The 18,971-nt window shown below is 45.2% G+C and overlaps 1 pseudogene; it reads left to right on the top strand.

The window, feature by feature from the left end:
* LOC137504809 (RNA cytidine acetyltransferase pseudogene) overlaps positions 1-18,299 on the top strand; it is a 45,296-nt pseudogene extending 26,997 nt beyond the window's left edge.
* The last annotated feature ends 672 nt before the right edge of the window (positions 18,300-18,971 follow it).

Here is an 18,971-nt window from a genome sequence, read left to right as displayed (position 1 = left end):
TGCAAGATGTGTGTTAGGCCTGGAACCCACTAGCAGCGATTTTCAAAGCGCTTGTAAGACTATGGTGGTTTATTTTTTATACACCACATCTCTCAAGTGGGATCACACCAATAGCATTACATTAACAAGAGATTTTAAAATCACAAGCACTTAAAAATGGCTTTTGCAAAGCACTGCTAGTGGGTTCCAAGCCTTACAGTCATTTGGCTATAGCATAATAATGGCATTATTGAACAAATTCACAGAAGAGTGAACTTTTGGATAATGATGTTCAGAATATGTCTGAAAAGGGAACATTAGCCATAAGCTAGATTGTAAGCCTTTGGGCAGGGTCTTCTTCCTTTTGTGTCCTACCTGATCATGTACCTCCATTACTGTGAACCCATGCTATGCATCTGAGTGAACCTAACTTGCCTAATCTCCATGCTCCATCCAGTGACTGACTAAGCATTACCTGGTACTCATATTGTGCTGTGTGATCTGGTTTTCTTGTATTCCTGTATTGTCATATTGCTGTATGTCACCCCTAAATATTGTCTGTAACCTAAATTAATGTTCAGCGCTGCGTAATATGTTGGCGCTTTATAAATACAATAAATAAATAAATAAATAAGCTTACTCTTTCAAGTTAGCCAATAATTTGCATCATCCAGATTTTTAACTTGCTGCTTTTAATAATGGGTAACAGTACAAAATTTTCATTTTTTTTTTTGTAACACTGTTTTTATTAGAACAAACGTATCGCTCATATAAAATACTGTATGTGATCAGTAGCAGAAATCATAATACTCAGTAGTACAAGACATCCAGCGGGTAGAATTTACACAGATTTGCCAAAAATAACATTGAACATGAATGCATCTGTATACGGGAACAGTAAATTCGGGCGCCTGAGGCTAGTGGACAAATCGGGCGCCGCCATTCACTCCTATAATAAATATCGTTTAATGGGCGCCCGATAGGAAAAAAGGGCGCCGGAGAAAAATAACGTTTTAAAAGCGGCGCCCGGAGACTTAATGTTTTATTACTGTTTCTCATGATTACACATTATTTAATGATTTATACATTTTTAAATTTTATTTTTAAACGAAAAACAGTACAATATTTTTTTTAAACATTATTTTTTAAACGAAAAACAGTACATTTTTTTTAAACATTATTTTTAAACGAAAAAACTAACAGGGGGGTCTTAGGTTTAGGCACCAACAGGGGGGTCTTAGGTTTAGGCACCAACAGGGGGGTCTTAGGTTTAGGCACCAACAGGGGGTCTTAGGTTTAGGCACCAAAAGGGGGGTCTTAGGTTTAGGCACCAACAGGGGGGTCTTAGGTTTAGGCACCAACAGGGGGTCTTAGGTTTAGGCACCAACAGGGGGTCTTAGGTTTAGGCACTAACAGGGGGGTCTTAGGTTTAGGCACCAACAGGGGGGTCTTAGGTTTAGGCACTAACAGGGGGGTCTAGGGGTTAGGGGTAGGTACAGGGAGGGTTACTTAGGCACCAACAGGGGGGGTCTTAGGTTTAGGCATCAACAGGGGGGTCTAGGGGTTAGGGGTAGGTACAGGGAGGGTTACTTAGTAATTATTTTTTTTTAAACGTTATTATACGTTTCAGTATTTAAACGAAAGATTAACGTTTTTACAATTGCCGATTTAATGCACATTATTTAATGATTTATAACTTTAAAAAACATTAATTTTAAACGAAATACAGTACAATACATTTTTAAACGTTATCCATGCTTATCGTTAAAAACCCGGCGCCCTTTTTTCCCAGCGCCCCTTTTTAACGTACGCTCTGTATACACATATGTTTAGCTAAATCTTAAACATCACCCTGGTAGAATATTAGGTATCATAATAAACAGAAGAAGAAATATGTTTCTGCAGTTCTCTTTGAATTTCTGCATTGATGAGCATATCAAAATAACATTTAAAAGTCCTAAGAACAAACATCAGATATGAGATCAGAGTTGATCCCAACTGAAAGTAACAAATAGAGAGAAAAAAAGAAAGGAAAGGGTTTAAAGGTTTAGAAAGAGTAGAGAATGAAAGTCCATTGGTCTTGCCTGCCCCTGTGTCATATAAAGCATAATAAACATAATGGACGGATCCCCCGATACCAGTTCCAGATCTAACTATTTAAAGAGAATCTGTATTGTTAAAATCGCACAAAAGTAAACATACCAGTGCGTTAGGGGATATCTCCTATTACCCTCTGTCACAATTTCGCCGCTCCTCGCCGCATTAAAAGTGGTTAAAAACAGTTTTAAAAAGTTTGTTTGTAAACAAACAAAATGGCCACCAAAACAGGAAGTAGGTTGATGTACAATATGTCCACACATAGAAAATACATCCATACACAAGCAGGCTGTATACAGCATTCCTTTTGAATCTCAAGAGATCATTTGTGTGTTTCTTTCCCCAATGCACTGAAGTTTCAGGCTGCTCTTTTCTTCCTGCAAACAGCTTTGCCCTTGTTTGTAATTCCTCAGTATGTGAAAGCCCAGTCAGCTCATAGGATGATTTATCCAGCTTGTAAAAGATAAGAGAGAAGAGATAAGCTGCTCTAATCCTAAATAATACACAGGCAGTGTGCAGAGAGGGGCCAGAAGGGGGAGTTCATAGCAGAACCACAACACTGAAGAACTTGGCAGCCTTCCAGACACAGGCCGACAAGTCTGACAGGGGAAAGATACATTGATTTATTACAGAGACTGTCATAGTAGAAAGTGCTGCAGTTAGCCAGAACACATTAGAATAGCTTTTGGAACTTGTAGGATGATAAAAAACAGGATGCAATTTTTGTTACGGAGTCTCTTTAAGGAAGCTATCTTAGTTAATGAACAATGTCCAGAGCCTCGCCATATGTACTTAGAAGTTTCAGAGATAGTTTTATTTGCTCAAGGAGGAAGATGATTCAGGAAATATGTTTCCCATGGCTCCCAAATCAAATCATATATTTGTTCCGTATCTCTAAGTAGGGCAGTAAGGTACTCTATGGACTCAGTCCAGTTAATCTTGGCAATCATCTCATGAATAGTGTGTGTGTGTGTGTGGGGGGGGGAATGTTACGCCAATGTGTGAGGCAATAGATAGATTGCTGTGAGGATATGTGTAATGCTGGGGATACATGGTACGTTTTGTACCGTGTATCGAGCCGCACGATAGATTGCGGCGCGTCCCCGCTCGTCTCCACGCGCGGCTGAATTGATTCCTGCTTGTACCTGCGGGCAGCTTCTTATCTTCCGCTCGTTTCTTCTATTGTCCTGCCTGCCGGTATCGAGCACGGAATCGATCTGGCGGGGTATCGAACACGTCGGAAATTATCAATCGAGCCATCAGCGGCTCGAGTGATAAAAAAAAAAAAATCGCACCATGTATGCCCAGCATTATGAGTCGGATAGAATTTTTCTTAATCTTAGGTAAATGTTTACCCAGTATCATATAAAGAGGATCTAGGGGAAGTAATACATCAATGACCTGTGACATCAAGGTTTGAACTTCAGTCCATAAAGGCTGTATTTTTGGACAACACCAAAAAATATGTTCAAGGGTGTCTGTTTGACCACACTCTCTCCAACAACAATTAGATATTTCTGGATATATTTTGTATAACACATCTGGGGTTGTATACCATCGGAATAACACTTTGTAAATATTTTCTTTAACTTGTGTACATATAGAAGCAGTGATGCTCATCTGGATTTCGGATATCCGACCATTTTTCCACTATCCGGCCAGATCCGGATTCCGGCTAGTTAGGCAGAAATCCAGATAGCTATCTGCAGATAGTTTGACGGCCGACCCGGATATCCGCAGATTTCTCCCAGATATCCGAACCCGAATTACAGGTTCGGTGGCAAAAAGAACTGACTCTCTCTCTCACTTTCTCTCTCTCTCTCTCTCTCTCTCTGGTCTTGCAGGGATTTCTAGTATGTCAAAAGCAAGCTCACATACTTTGTCCAGGAATCGAACCCAGGTCAACTGCATGGAGGCCAGCCATGCTCACCACTATACCACCAACCACACACACAGCAAAGGTGTAAAGAATAGCGGAGATGCCGCCGCAGAGACTAGCGGCATGGCGGCTATCTCCGCGTATCAGCCAGCGGCCTCTGCCGCGCGGTTAAAAGCTCAAGTTATGCCTGGTCTTTCCATTGCTCACAGGTTAAGGGATATGCGCGCGCGCGAGCAGAGCGACAGGACCTTTATGCAGCTAAGAGGGGAGTCAGCTGATCCTGCGGTCAGCTGACTCCAGCGGGCATCCGGACTGGCTGAGGGATGAGGACGGCGCTGTGGAGCTTGCTGGGTATATATAGAACAGACCTGGCAGTAGCTCTGTGTCTGCTGTTGCGTATGCTATATTTGTGTTAGCTCTCAGACCTCAGTCAGTTCCCAAAGTGTGTTAGAACCAGCCGGAGCTGGGAATTCACACTTAGCTAGATTCCGTTGATAGCTTAAAGTACTAGTGCATTGTTTATTTGTTATGACCTATTGCTTCCTCTGACTATATTTCCGGTTGTCGATTCTGTACCTCTGTCTTTCTGATTCACGTTGCCAACCAAGCCTGTCCCTGACGTTGAATCAGTCTTCCGATTCTGTACTTTGTCTGTCCGCTCGTTGCCAAACTCTGCTTGTCTGACCACTTTACCCGCACTGGCGGGCCCTGCCACCAGTGAGGGAAATCAGTTTCCTGCACCAATCTCCTAGGTGTAGGATACTGCCTTCTAGGCAGGATACCTGCTCCTCAGGTATCCTAGACTGCTGTACTATCTTTGTCACTTGCTAGGCTGCAGTACGGTCTGTCTCTCTCCAGCTCAGGCTGCAGTACTGTCTGTCTCACTCCAGCTTAGGCTGCAGTAACGCCTGAATCAAACCGGGCTACAGTACCAATTGTATCAACTACTCCTAGTCTGCAAGACAGTCCGCTCTATCTGTCCTTCATGAGAGCTTGAGTACAGCTCTACTGTGGTTCTCCCCTTATACTGTGCACCAAGCACTACTAGGCTGTAGTACACTCTGAATCACTTGTTCTATAGGTGATCAGATATCAAGCATTGTTGTATCATGCACTTTAGCCTTCTTGCCTGCAGTACTGTCTGACTCACCCCGCCATTAGGTGAGCATCAGCTGCAGGCTGGGTCACCCGCCCCTCGGGTAGGCTCCTTCATCTGTATTACTGTTACACCCAAAACACGATCCTCCACTGGTTGTCACATGTCAGGCTATACTAGTATTATTGGTGATTCTGTAGATCACCATATAATCAGGTATACCATCTATATTATTGGTGATACTGCAGATCACCAATAATCAGAAATATCTGTGTTGCTGACACCAATCGTTACAAAAGGACAGCACTTTGAAGTCTGGAAGATTCCAGGGCAAGGGTGGGAAGGATGAAAAGCTAGGTGGCCATTCAATCATTCCTGCATAACCTAAAGCTTACTTATAGACAGTCATATGAGACACATGCCAGGTGCAGGACTGTGTGGTGAATGATCCTATAGACAGTCATACGAGACACATGCCGGGTGCAGGGCTGTGTGGTGAGTCAACACATTGGGTTAAGACTTTACCAAATCCAATGCTCCAATATGGGTAAGCATAGCTGGCCTCCATGTAGTTGACCTGGGTTTGATTCCTGGCCAAAGTATGTGAGCTTGCTTTTGACATACTACAAATCCGTGCAAGACCAGAGAGAGAGAGAGAGGGGTGGGGGTATGTTTTTAGCTTCTAAAACAGTCAAGAAGCCTTTAAAAGACCATTTCCGGTTTTCAATCCGGATATCCGAATCCGGCCGGATACTGGGGTCGGGTATCCGAATTCAATTCGGGTTTCAAAATTGCAAACTCGGATATTCGACCCGGATCGGATATCTAGGTATCTGGATCTAAATTAGTTCCAGATAGTGAAAAGTGGTATCCGAGCACCCCTGCATAGAAGTAACTTTAGCATTTTCCCAATTGGAAGACCAATCTTTTGAATCAAAGGATGATTGATTACTTGTTCCCATTTACCGTATTTGGCGCCGTATAAGACGCACTTTTTCTCCCTAAAAAGTGGGGAGAAAAAGTCCCTGCGTCTTATACGGCAAAGGCAGGGAATCCCCGACTTACGAACGCCCGCCGATACGAACCGCCGACCCGCCGCCATCGGGGATTCCCTGCCTTTGTCCCCGCTGTGCCTGGCTTCCCCCCTGATGCGTCTCCTCCCTCCCCCTTGTGTCTCTGTGGCCCCCCCGTGCGAGCAGTGGCAACAGCTTACCTCCTCCATCTTGCCCGCGCCGATTGAAGACATCCGGCTTCTCCGTGCGGCTTCCTCTAGTGTCGGGCATCTAATGACGCGTCATTGATGACGCGTCATTAGATGCCCGACACTAGAGGAAGCCGCACGGAGAAGCCAGATGTCTTGATTCGCCGCGGGCAAGATGGAGGAGGTAAGCTGCTGCTGCCGCCGCTGCACTGGGGGGGCCACAGAGACACAAGGGGGAGGGAGAAGACGCGCAGGCAGGGACACGAGCCAGGCACAGCGGGGACACGGGGGCTGCCAAACGGGCACAGGGGGCTGCCAGGAGGACACGGGGGCTGCCAGGAGGACACAGGGGGCTGCCAGGAGGACACAGGGGGCTGCCAGGAACACACAGGGGGCTGCCAGGAACACACAGGGGGCTGCCAGGAACACACAGGGGGCTGCCAGGAGGACACAGGGGGCTGCCAGGAACACACAGGGGGCTGCCAGGAACACACAGGGGGCTGACAGGAACACACAGGGGGCTGACAGGAACACACAGGGGGCTGCCAGGAGGACACAGGGGGCTGCCAGGAGGACACAGGGGGCTGACAGGAACACACAGGGGGATGACAGGAACACACAGGGGGCTGACAGGAGGACACAGGGGGCTGCCAGGAGGACACAGGGGGCTGCCAGGAGCTGCCAGGAGGACACAGGGGGCTGCCAGGAGGACACAGGGGGCTGACAGAGGGACACAGGGGGCTGACAGGAGGACACAGGGGGCTGACAGGAGGACACAGGGGGCTGACAGGAACACACAGGAGGCTGACAGGAACACACAGGGGGCTGACAGGTACACACAGGGGGCTGACAGGAACACACAGGGGGCTGCCAGGAGGACACAGCGGTCTAACAGGAGGACACGGGGGAGTCCAGGACATGGAAGGACAAGGGGGTCACACCAGAGGACACAGGGAGGAGACATGGGGCATACAGGTGGAGACATGGGGCATACAGGAGGACACATGGGGACACATGAGGAACATAGGAGGACACCATTTGGGGGAGGACATGTACAAGATGCTCCTGATATATAGACGCTCCAGACCAGGTTTCGATTATTTTTTTCCCCTGATTTTTGCCCTCTAAACCTGGGTGCGTCTTATATGCCGGAGCGTCTTATACGCCGCGAAATACGGTAGTCATATAGGCATGTTGTGTTTTAATAGTGACAAATTTATCTAGAAGTATATTGTAAATTGAAGAGATAAGGCCTTTCTGATGACCTCTAGTATAACATATATATGTTCAAACTGGGTATGAAAGGGAAGAGGGTCTACTCATTTACTATATGAGCTCAAAAAATGGCTAATTTGATAGTATTCTAATTGTAATTGAGGTGATAGTGAAATCTTTTCTTCTAATGTAGTTTTGTTTATAAGTTTTCCAGTTGAAAAGTCAGTCCAGTCGTGGATATTAAAATACTCAATGGTATACCATCTTTCCATAAAGTCAGGGATGAAAGCAGAATTACCCAGAATCGGGTATAAAGGAGAAGGGGATGACCTGAGATGAGCGGTTATAGCAGTGTTGCACCATATATGAAAAGTGAAGTTAATTGTAGGTAAAAAATTAAGTAATGGGAGTTTAGGAGGATGTCTAGACCAAATTAAAGATGCTAAGGAAACGGGACATACAGTGGGATGCGAAAGTTTGGGCAACCTTGTTAATCGTCATGATTTTCCCGTATAAATCGTTGGTTGTTACTATAAAAAATGTCAGTTAAATACTGTATATCATATAGAAGACACACAGTGATATTTGAGAAGTGAAATTACGTTTGTTGGATTTACAGAAAGTGCACAATAATTGTTTAAATAAAATTAGGCAGGTGCATAAATGTGGGCACTGTTGTCCTTTTATTGATTCCAAAACCGTTTGAACTAAATATTGGAACTCAAATTGGCTTGGTAAGCTAAGTGACCGGTGACCTACAGTACATACACAGGCGAAATCCAATTATGAGAAAGAGAGTATTTAAGGGGATCAATTGCAATTTTTTCTTCTCTTTTAATTTTCTCTGAAGAGTAATACCATGGGGGTCTCAAAACAACTCTCAAATGACCTGAAGACAAAGATTGTTCACCATCGTGGTTTATGGGAAGGATACAGAAAGCTGTCTCAAAGATTTCAGCTGTCTGTTTCCACAGTAAGGAACATATTGAGGAAATGGAAGACCACTGGCTCAGTTCAAGAAAGCTCGAAGTGGCAGACTAAGAAAAATCTCAGATAGACAACCCACAGACCAGCACCAAAGACCTACAGATCTTGCTGCGGATGGAGTCACCGTGCATCATTCAACCATTGGGCGCACCTTACAAAAGGAGATGCTGTATGCGAGAGTGATGCAGAGAAAGCCTTTCCACCACCCATAGCACAAACAAAGCCGCTTGAGGTATGCTAAAGCACATTTGGACAAGCCAGCTTCATTTTGGAATAAGGTGCTGTGCACTGATGAAACTAAAATTTAGTTATTTGGGTATAACAAGGGGCATTACGCATGGAGGAAATACAACACAGCATTCCAAGAAAAACACCTGCTACCTACAGTAAAATATGGTGGTGGTTCCATCATGCTGTGGAGCTGTGTGGACAGTGCAGGGACTGGGAATCTTCTCAACGTTGAGGGACGCATGGATTCCACTCAGTATCAGCAGATTCTGGAGACCAATGTCCAGGAATCAGTGACAAAGCTGAATCTGCACCGGGGATGGATCTTTCAACAAGACAACGGCCCTAAACACTGCTCAAAATCCATTAAGGCATTCATGCAGAGGAACAAGTACAACCTTCTGGAATGGCCATCTCAGTCCCCAGACCTGAATATAATTGAAAATCTGTGGTGTAAGTTAAAGAGAGCTGTTCATGCTCGCAAGCCATCAAACCCGAAAGAACTAGAGATGTTTTGTAAAGAGGAATGGTCCAAAATACCTTCAACCAGAATCCAGACTCTCATTGGAACCTACAGGAAGCGTTTAGAGGTTGTAGTTTCTGCAAAAGGAGGATCTACTAAATATTGATTTCATTTCTTTTTTGTGGAGCCCACATTTATGCACCTGCCTAATTTTGTTTAAGCAATTATTGCACACTTTCTGTAAATCCAATAAACTTCATTTCACTTCTCAAATATCACTGTGTGTCTCCTATTTGATATATTTAACTGACATTTTTTATTTTAAGAACCAACAATTTATACAGGAAAATCATGATGATTAACAAGGTTGCCCAAACTTTCGCATCCTACTGTATACTCCATGCCTCAATAAGGCCCCATTTAGTAAAAACTTTTAGATTTGACCATTCCGGGAGTTGTCTTCAGTGTGCAGCTTGATAGTAAAGCTTCAGGTTAGGTAGCCCCAGGCCAACTTGTTCTCTAGATGCTAAGAGGACTGAGTTGTGAATCCTAGGACGAGAGTTATTCCATATAACTTTCAGGAATGCACATTGTAATATTTTGAATTGGTTAGAAGGTACTGGGAGAAAGTGTTTCAAAAAGATATAGGAGACGTGGTAATACATTCATTTTAAGAGAATTTAGTCTACCTATCCAGGAAATGTTATAAGCTGTCCATTTATGGAGATCTTGCAGGATAGACTGTATTAGTGAGGTAAAGTTTGCCCTGTATAATGTAGAATAAGTAGTTGTTAGGAAAATTCCTAAGTATTTGATAGAATGAGTCTTGCAATTATAGTTGTAGGAGTGTTGCAGGGTAGTAAGAAGGGTTGAGGGAATTTTAATCGGTAAGGCATCAGCTTTATCCTGATTTAATTTAAAGTGATCCTTAATTCTATTAAAAAAATGAGATTGACTCACCTGGGGCTTCCCTCAGTCCCCTACAGCTGATCGGTGCCCTTGCAGCCCCGCTCCGATGCTCCAGGACACGCCGGCAAACACTTCCGGTTTGGCCGTCACCGGCCGACAGGCATGGAAACGCGAGTGATTCTTCACGTTCCCAGCCATATCGCCCCCTATGCTGCTATTGCAGCCTCCTCCGATATTATGGCTGGGAACGCGAAAAATCACTCCCGTTCCCATGCCTGTCGGCCGGTGACGGCCAAACCGGAAGTGTTCGCCGGCGTGTCCTGGAGCATCGGAGCGGGGCTGCGAGGGCACCGATCAGCTGCAGGGGGCTGAGGGAAGCCCCAGGTGAGTAAATCTCATTTTTTTTTAATAGACTTAAGAATCACTTTAAAGCCTGAGATGGATTCAAACTAGTAAAATAGAGTGAAGTACAGGAAGAGAAGTGAGTGGCCGGATAAGTGTTAGCAGAATCCTTCCAGGCTGGGGGCTTTAGATGAGGGGAGAATTTGATAACCTCCAAAATGTCTTTATTAAAGAGAATCTGTATTGTTAAAATCGCACAAAAGTAAACATACCAGTGCGTTAGGGGACATCTCCTATTACCCTCTGTCACAATTTCGCCGCTCCCCGCCGCATTAAAAGTGGTTAAAAACAGTTTTAAAAAGTTTGTTTATAAACAAACAAAATGGCCACCAGAACAGGAAGTAGGTTGATGTACAGTATGTCCACACATACAAAATACATCCATACACAAGCAGGCTGTATACACCCTTCCTTTTGAATCTCAAGAGATCATTTGTGTGTTTCTTTCCCCCTTCTGCTCTCATGCACTGAAGTTTCAGGCTGCTCGTTTATTCCTGCAAACAGCTTTGCCCTTGTCTGAATTTCCTCAGTATGTGAAAGCCCAGCCAGCTCAGAGGACGATTTATCCAGTTTGTAAAAGATAAGAGAGCAGAGAGAAGCTGCACTAATCTAAATATCACACAGGCAGTGTGCAGAGCGGGGCCTGAAAGGGGGAGTGCATAGCAGAACCACAACACTGAAGAACTTGGCAGCCTTCCAGACACAGGCCGACAAGTCTGACAGGGGAAAGATACATTGATTTATTACAGAGACTGTGATAGCAGAAAGTTTTGCAGTAAGCCAGAACACATTAGAATAGCTTTTGGAACTTGTAGAATGATAAAAAACAGGATGCAATTTTTGTTACGGAGTCTCTTTAAAGAGAACCCGAGGTGTGTTTAAAGAATGTTATCTGCATACAGAGGCTGGATCTGCCTATACAGCCCAGCCTCTGTTGCTATCCCAAACCCCACTAAGGTCCCCCTGCACTCTGCAATCCCTCATAAATCACAGCCTCGCTGTGAGGCTGTGTTTACATCTGTAGTGTCAGTCTCAGCTGCTCCCCCGCCTCCTGCATAGCTCCAGTCCCTGCCCCCGTCCCTTCCCTCCAATCAGCAGGGAGGGAAGGGATGCAGGCGGGGACTGGAGTTCTGCAGGAGGCGGGGAGAGCAGCAGACTGACACTATAGAGATAAACACAGCCAGCTCTGACAAGCTGTTTGTCAGCAGCGTGGCTGTGATTTATGAGGGATTGCAGAGTGCAGGGGGACCTTAGGGGGGTTTGGGATAGCAACAGAGGCTGTGCTGTATAGGCAGATCCAGCCTCTGTATGCAGATAATATTCTTCAAACCCACCTCGGGTTCTCTTTAATAATTGGGATATTCAAAAATGTAAGATTATCTTCAGTCAGGTGGGGAAGGCACAGCTGTTTTAAAAAAAATCATACATTTTAGAGAGATGTGTCTAGAAGCATAGGGGTTTAGGTAAGTTGTATAAATGTTTGTAATATTCAGTGAAGATCTGTGCTATTTTTGGGGGATAGTGATGTGTTGCACCATTAGAATCTTTCATGAAGTAAATAAGCTGTTGGGAGGATTTAGGTTTGAGTTTTCGTGCTAGTATAGTGTGGAGTTTATTACCCTCTTTGTAAAAGAGTTGTCTGGTCCATTTCAGGCTTTTTTTCAATTGAATGGATTGAAATGAGCGTATCTCTTGCTTAAGGGATTGTATTGTGGAAAAGTGGGATTGGGTGGGGTCAGTTTGAAATCAAGTATGGGCCTTTTTAAGGTCAGATTGAAGAGTTAATTACGGTGGCTTGCAAAAGTATTCAGCCCCCTTGAAGTTTTCCACATTTTGTCACGTTACTGCCACAAACATGAATCAATTTTATTGGAATTCCACATGAAAGACCAACACAAAATGGTGTACACATGAGAAGTGGAACGAAAATCATACATGATTCTAAACATTTTTTACAAATAAATAACTGCAACGTGGTGTGTGCATAATTATTCGCCCCCCTTTGATCTGAGTGCAGTCAGTTGCCTATAGACATTGCCTGATGAGTGCTAATGACTAAATAGAGTGCACCTGTGTGTAATCTAATGTCAGTACGAATACAGCTGCTCTGTGATGGCCTCAGAGGTTGTCTAAGAGAATATTGGGAGCAACAACACCGTGAAGTCCAAAGAACACACAAGACAGGTCCAAGACAGGTCAGGGATCAAGTTATTGAGAAATTTAAAGCAGGCTTAGGCTACAAAAAGATTTCCAAAGCCTTGAACATCCCACGGAGCACTGTTCAAGCGATCATTCAGAAATGGAAGGAGCATGGCACAACTCTAAACCTACCAAGACAAGGCCGTCCACCTAAACTCACAGGCCGAACAAGGAGAGCGCTGATCAGAAATGCAGTCAAGAGGCCCATGGTGACTCTGGACGAGCTGCAGAGATCTACAGCTCAGGTGGGAGACTCTGTCCATAGGACAACTATTAGTCATGCACTGTACAAAGTTGGCCTTTATGGAAGAGTGGCAAGAAGAAAGGTTGTTAACAGAAAGCATAAGAAGTCCCGTTTGCAGTTTGCCACAAGCCATGTGGGGACACAGCAACCATGTGGAAGAAGGTGCTCTGGTCAGATGAGACCAAAATGGAACTTTTTGGCCAAAATACAAAACGCTATGTGTGGCAAAAAACTAACATTGCACATAACTCTGAACACACCATCCCCACTGTCAAATATGGTGGCGGCAGCATCATGCTTGGGGGGTGCATCTCTTCAGCAGGGACAGGGAAGCTGGTCAGAGTTGATGGGAAGATGGATGGAGCCAAATACAGGGCAAACTTGGAAAAAAACCTCTTGGAGACTGCAAAAGACTTAAGACTGGGGCGGAGGTCCAACTTCCAGCAGGACAATGACCCTAAACATAAAGCCAGGGCAACAATGAAATGGTTTAAAACAAAACATATCTATGTGTTAGAATGGCCCAGTCAAAGTCCAGATCTAAATCCAGTCGAGAATCTGTGGCAAGATCTGGAAACTGCTGTTCACAAACGCTGTCCATCTAATCTGACTGAGCTGGAGCTGTTTTGCAAAGAAGAATGGGCAAGGATTTCAGTCTCTAGATGTGCAAAGCTGGTAGAGACATACCCTAAAAGACTGGCAGCTGTAATTGCAGCAAAAGGTCGGTCTACAAAGTATTGACTCAGGGGGCCGAATAATTATGCACACCCCACTTTGCAGTTATTTATTTGTAAAAAATGTTTGGAATGATGTATAATTTTTGATCCATTTCTGACGTGTACACCACTTTGTATTGGTCTTTCACGTGGAATTCCAATAAAATTGATGCATGTTTGTGGCAGTAATGTGACAAAATGTGAAAACTTCAAGGGGCCGAATACTTTTGCAACCCACTGTATTTGTGGGTGGTCACTTTTTTACATTTTGTCCCTTTTACTATATATAATCCCCTAATAAACACTTTGTGTGCTTCCCAAGGTATTTTAGTGGAAGAGACTGAGTTAATATTGGTGTCAAAATATGATTGCAATTCTATCACAAATCTAGAGAGAAGATCTTTGTCTTGCAAGAGAATTTCATTTAATCTTCAAAAAGTTGGCTTGTGTTTATAAGAAAGTATATCAATTTCTGTACTGACTGCTTGGTGATCAGACCATGCAATCGGGTGGATATTAGCCCCTGTCAAGACAAGAGGCAAGATGTTGTTAGCAAAAAGGTAATCCAGGCGGGAATGGGATGCATGAGGAAGAGAGAAGAAGGTATACTCAATAGAAGTTGGGTTAGAAATTCTCCATAAATCTAATAGTGTAAGGATCCTGTCTGTTGTAGTGGAGCTGCAAGCGGACAGTTCTGGCTTATCTGCTTGCATTCGGTTGTGCATTTGCAATGGGTCTCATTGTCATTTGCAATCACTCTGCAGTTCTGGGCAGCTCAGGATGCTGTCATCATTCCACCAATTGCTTGTTGCAGCTGAGCTGCAGCCAGATAGGCCTGGATTTCCTGCATGCATGTTGTTAAATAATACTGCATGTATTTCTTATGGGAGTCCTTTGCATTCACAGCCAGCTAGCAAATGGTAATCAAGCCAGCTCAGGATTGAGTGATTACCATTCAGCTGTGTGGAGATTTGCATACTTGCATCCATTGGCTGATGCCAGCATAAAAGTCTCCCTCCCATTTCATACCTCGCCCGTCATAGTGGTCAGTACGCCGATCTGCTGGGCACCTTGTTACTCTGTATAGTTCTGTTATTGTAGTTCTATGCGACCTTATTACTTGTGCTTTAGCTAGTTCTTGATAAATATATATGCAGACTTGCTAATATATATTCATCCCTTAGTTGAGCCGTTTGTTATTTTTCTTATTGTTGTGTATTGCCTAGTTCCATGCTTGATGGACGTTCGCTGAATCCGCGGTGGGTCAGTCAAGTCCATTATCCAGATAGCTTGGATTCTGCCATCACCACGTTGGTGACTGGTAGTATTCCTGCTAATCTAGTTTCTGGGAACGTAACTATAGGCTGCAGTTGCTATTAGTTACGTTCTATCCTGTAGTCTTGCCTGGGTTGATGCTTGCTGGTGACTGTTGTTAGCCTGCTTACTCTGCTTCTGTGGACGTGACTGTGAGCTGTGGTTGCTACTAGTTACACTTCAATCTATAGTCCTGCCTTGTACCTGTTTGAATGCTTGCTATCACTAAGGCAGCACAGTGCGAACTAAGGAAGCGCAACATCGCACTGCGCTGCCATTGTGTTTTATTTGTAGCGATATTGGAAGCCCAGAGCTGCAGTTGCTCTGGGCAGCCTGTGTAACCTCTTCCATTATCCAGCTCTTAGCCTTGTTGCGCTGGGTGGTCAGAAAGTATGACCCCCCAGCATTACATTATGACGGGCCAAACCCAAACCAACATGGAGGAGGGCTGTAACACAGTGTATTATGGTTCTTTGTTTTTTAAAAGATTTGAAAAGCTTGGCCCTGAAACAGCAGACACATTTTTGCATGAATGTGTTAGATTTTTGTCAATGTGAACAATTTATAGCAAAGGACTTGGATTCAAAGAACGAGGAGGTACAGTGCAGTTTTGGCAAAATCTTGTAGAAAAACGTTATTAGTACAAAATATCAAAAAATGTTTAAAAGCTTTTTCAATTCCACACATATCATCATTAGTCTTCATATGATCGAATCAATGCCATGAGGCATGAATGATTGAAGCCAATAAGTAAATATTGTATTCTGGCTTGGTTTAATTTTGAAGGAGATTTTTGTATTTTACAGGCAACGACACATGTTCGTTTCGGGCTCCTTATATCGTAAATTTGCCCTTCATCAGGCCACAATACAAGTTTCTGTATAGCAAAGAGAATCAGCACAAGGCCAGAAAGTTATAAAAAATTAGATGCAGGCATCCAAACCAAGCAGATGCACATAGGGAGTATTCCACGGCGTCACGAAGAAGAAACGCTGCTAAGCTGGAGATCCTAGCTATAATGGCGCTTATCGCTGTTTAAATATCCGCACTTTGAGTTCATTTTCAAAGGCTTCGACTCTCTGCAGTACCAGGAGCATCTGGACTACGAGATCATCCAGTCCCTGAACCCGGAGTTTGAGAAAGCTGTGGTCCGAGTCAACGTATTCAAAGAGCACCGACAGACCATTCAGTACATACACCCGGCAGATGCGGTGAAGTTGGGTCAGGTGGAGCTGGTGGTGATCGATGAAGCTGCTGCCATTCCTCTGCCTCTAGTGAAGAGTCTGATGGGACCCTACCTGGTATTCATGGCATCCACCATCAACGGGTATGAAGGAACGGGACGCTCCCTCTCGCTTAAACTCATCCAGCAGCTCCGGCAGCAGAGCGCCGAAAGCCAGGTCTCCATCACGGCCGAGAACAAGTCCACGAGCAGCCAACGCCTGGCCTCAGCCCGGACCCTCCATGAGGTGACGCTGCAGGAATCCTTACGATATGCCCCCGGGGACCCGATGGAGAAATGGCTGAACGATCTGCTGTGCCTGGACTGCCTGAACATCAGCAGGATGATCAGCGGATGTCCCCTGCCAGAGACATGTGACCTATATTATGTGAACCGGGACACGCTGTTCTGCTACCACAAAGCTTCAGAGTCCTTCCTGCAGCGGCTAATGGCGCTATACGTGGCGTCTCACTACAAGAATTCACCCAATGATCTTCAGATGCTGTCTGACGCTCCAGCACATCATCTCTTCTGTCTCCTCCCCCCAGTCCCTCCCACCCAGAAGTCTTGGCCGTCGTTCAGGTCTGTCTGGAAGGAGAGATCTCTCGTCAGTCCATCATGAACAGCCTGTCTCGTGGGAAGAAGGCATCTGGCGATCTCATCCCCTGGACGATATCTGAGCAGTTCCAAGATCCCGACTTTGGCAGCTTGTCAGGGGCGAGAGTGGTGAGAATCGCCGTCCATCCGGATTACCAGGGGATGGGGTACGGCAGCCGAGCGCTGCAGCTACTGCAGATGTATTACGAGGGGAAAGCTGCCCTGCCTGGAGGAGGAGTCCGCCAATAAATCGCAGGAGATCACGTCAATAAGCAGTGAGGCCGTCAGCCTTCTGGAAGAGACGGTCACCCCTCGGAAGAATCTGCCGCCCCTCCTCCTCCGCCTCAGTGAGAGGCCGGCCGAGAAGCTGGATTACCTGGGGGTCTCCTACGGGTTAACCCCAAAGCTGCTGAAGTTTTGGAAACGCGCCGGGTTTATTCCCGTCTACCTGCGGCAAACCCCGAATGACCTGACGGGGGAGCACTCCTGCATTATGCTGAAGAGTTTGCAGGAAGAGGAGGAGTCTCAGCAGGAGCCTTGGCTGACGGCGTTCTGGAAAGATTTCAGGCGACGTTTCCTGTCTCTGCTGTCCTATCAGTTCAGCAGTTTCTCTCCATCGGTGGCCTTGAACATCCTCCAAAACAAGAACGTCAAGAAGGAGTCTCAGAGCTTGATCACCCGCTCAGAGCTGGAGGCGTCCTTCACACCCTACGACCTGAAGAGGCTGGAGATGTACTCTCAGAACATGGTGGACTATCACCTCATCATGGATCTCATTCCTGCCATTTCTCGAGTTTTCTTCCTACAACGTCTTGGAGGCCTCAACCTTTCGGCAGCCCAGTCTGCTCTGCTATTGGGCATTGGGCTGCAGCATAAATCGGTGGACCTGCTGGAGAAGGAGATTGAATTGCAGAGCAGTCAGCTGATGGGTCTGTTTAACCGAGTCATGCGCAAAATTGTCCAGCTATTTAACCGGATCCAGGAGAAGGCCGTGGAGGAGGAGATGGTGGCGGTCAGAGAGGTGGTCATGGAGCCAACCCTGAAGTCCCTCAATGAGGATCTGGAAGATGCAGCCAAAGAGTTCCAGCAGAAGCACAAGGAGGAGGTGCAGAAGCTCCAGGGAATGGACCTGCGCAATACGTCATCCGGGGAGACGATGAGGAATGGAACGATGTCTTGAAGAAGACCGGCCACAACGCCTCGGTCGTCAGTGTGAAGAGTGACAAGAAGCGGAGACTGGATCAGCCGGAGAGGAACTCCTCTGGGAAGTTTGGAAAGAAGCTGAAGAAGAACAAAGACAAGAAGCCAAAGTTTGGGAAGTAACCGGCTGGGAAGACGAGGGCGATACAGTCTGTCTCCTCCTTCCTGTACAGATACTGTTGAGGAGCCTGTTGCTAGGATACCTGAGGTGCAGCCTGTTGCTAGGATACCTTGATGGTGCTGTATATAGTCTGAGGTACAGACGTTCATATGTGCCTTGTGTGTAACCAAGAGATGCGAGTTTTATGTAAATTGTATAAATCGAGTAAAGTAGGAAGTTTTGCTTTAAAAAAAAAAAAATAAATAAATATCCGCACTTAGCGCCCTACGATAGTCAATGCGCCTGCGCGGGCGCATTGACTATCGTAGGATGCTAAGTGCGGATATTTAAACAGCGATAAGCGCCATTATAGCTAGGATCTCCAGCTTAGCGGCGTTTCTTCTTCGTGACGCCGTGGAATACTCCCTATGTGCATCTGCTTGGTTTGGATGCCTGCATCTAATTTTTTATAACTTTCTGGCCTTGTGCTGATTCTCTTTGCTATACAGAAACTTGTATTGCGGCCTGATGAAGGGCAAATTTACGATATAAGGAGCCCGAAACGAACATGTGTCGTTGCCTGTAAAATACAAAAATCTCCTTCAAAATTAAACCAAGCCAGAATACAATATTTACTTATTGGCTTCAATCATTCATGCCTCATGGCATTGATTCGATCATATGAAGACTAATGATGATATGTGTGGAATTGAAAAAGCTTTTAACCTCCCTGGCGTTCTATTAAAATCGCCAGGGAGGCTGCGGGAGGGTTTTTTTTAAATTAAAAAAAAACTATTTCATGCAGCCAACTGAAAGTTGGCTGCATGAAAGCCCACTAGAGGGCGCTCCGGAAGCGTACTTTCGATCGCCTCCGGCAATCGAAAGTAACAAGATAGGCCGCAATGAGCGGCCTATCTTGTTTC

The sequence above is a fragment of the Hyperolius riggenbachi genome, chromosome 4 (genome assembly GCF_040937935.1).
Source record: "Hyperolius riggenbachi isolate aHypRig1 chromosome 4, aHypRig1.pri, whole genome shotgun sequence".
NCBI classification, from domain to species: domain Eukaryota; kingdom Metazoa; phylum Chordata; class Amphibia; order Anura; family Hyperoliidae; genus Hyperolius; species Hyperolius riggenbachi.
This window is presented reverse-complemented; position numbering and strand designations above follow the sequence as displayed.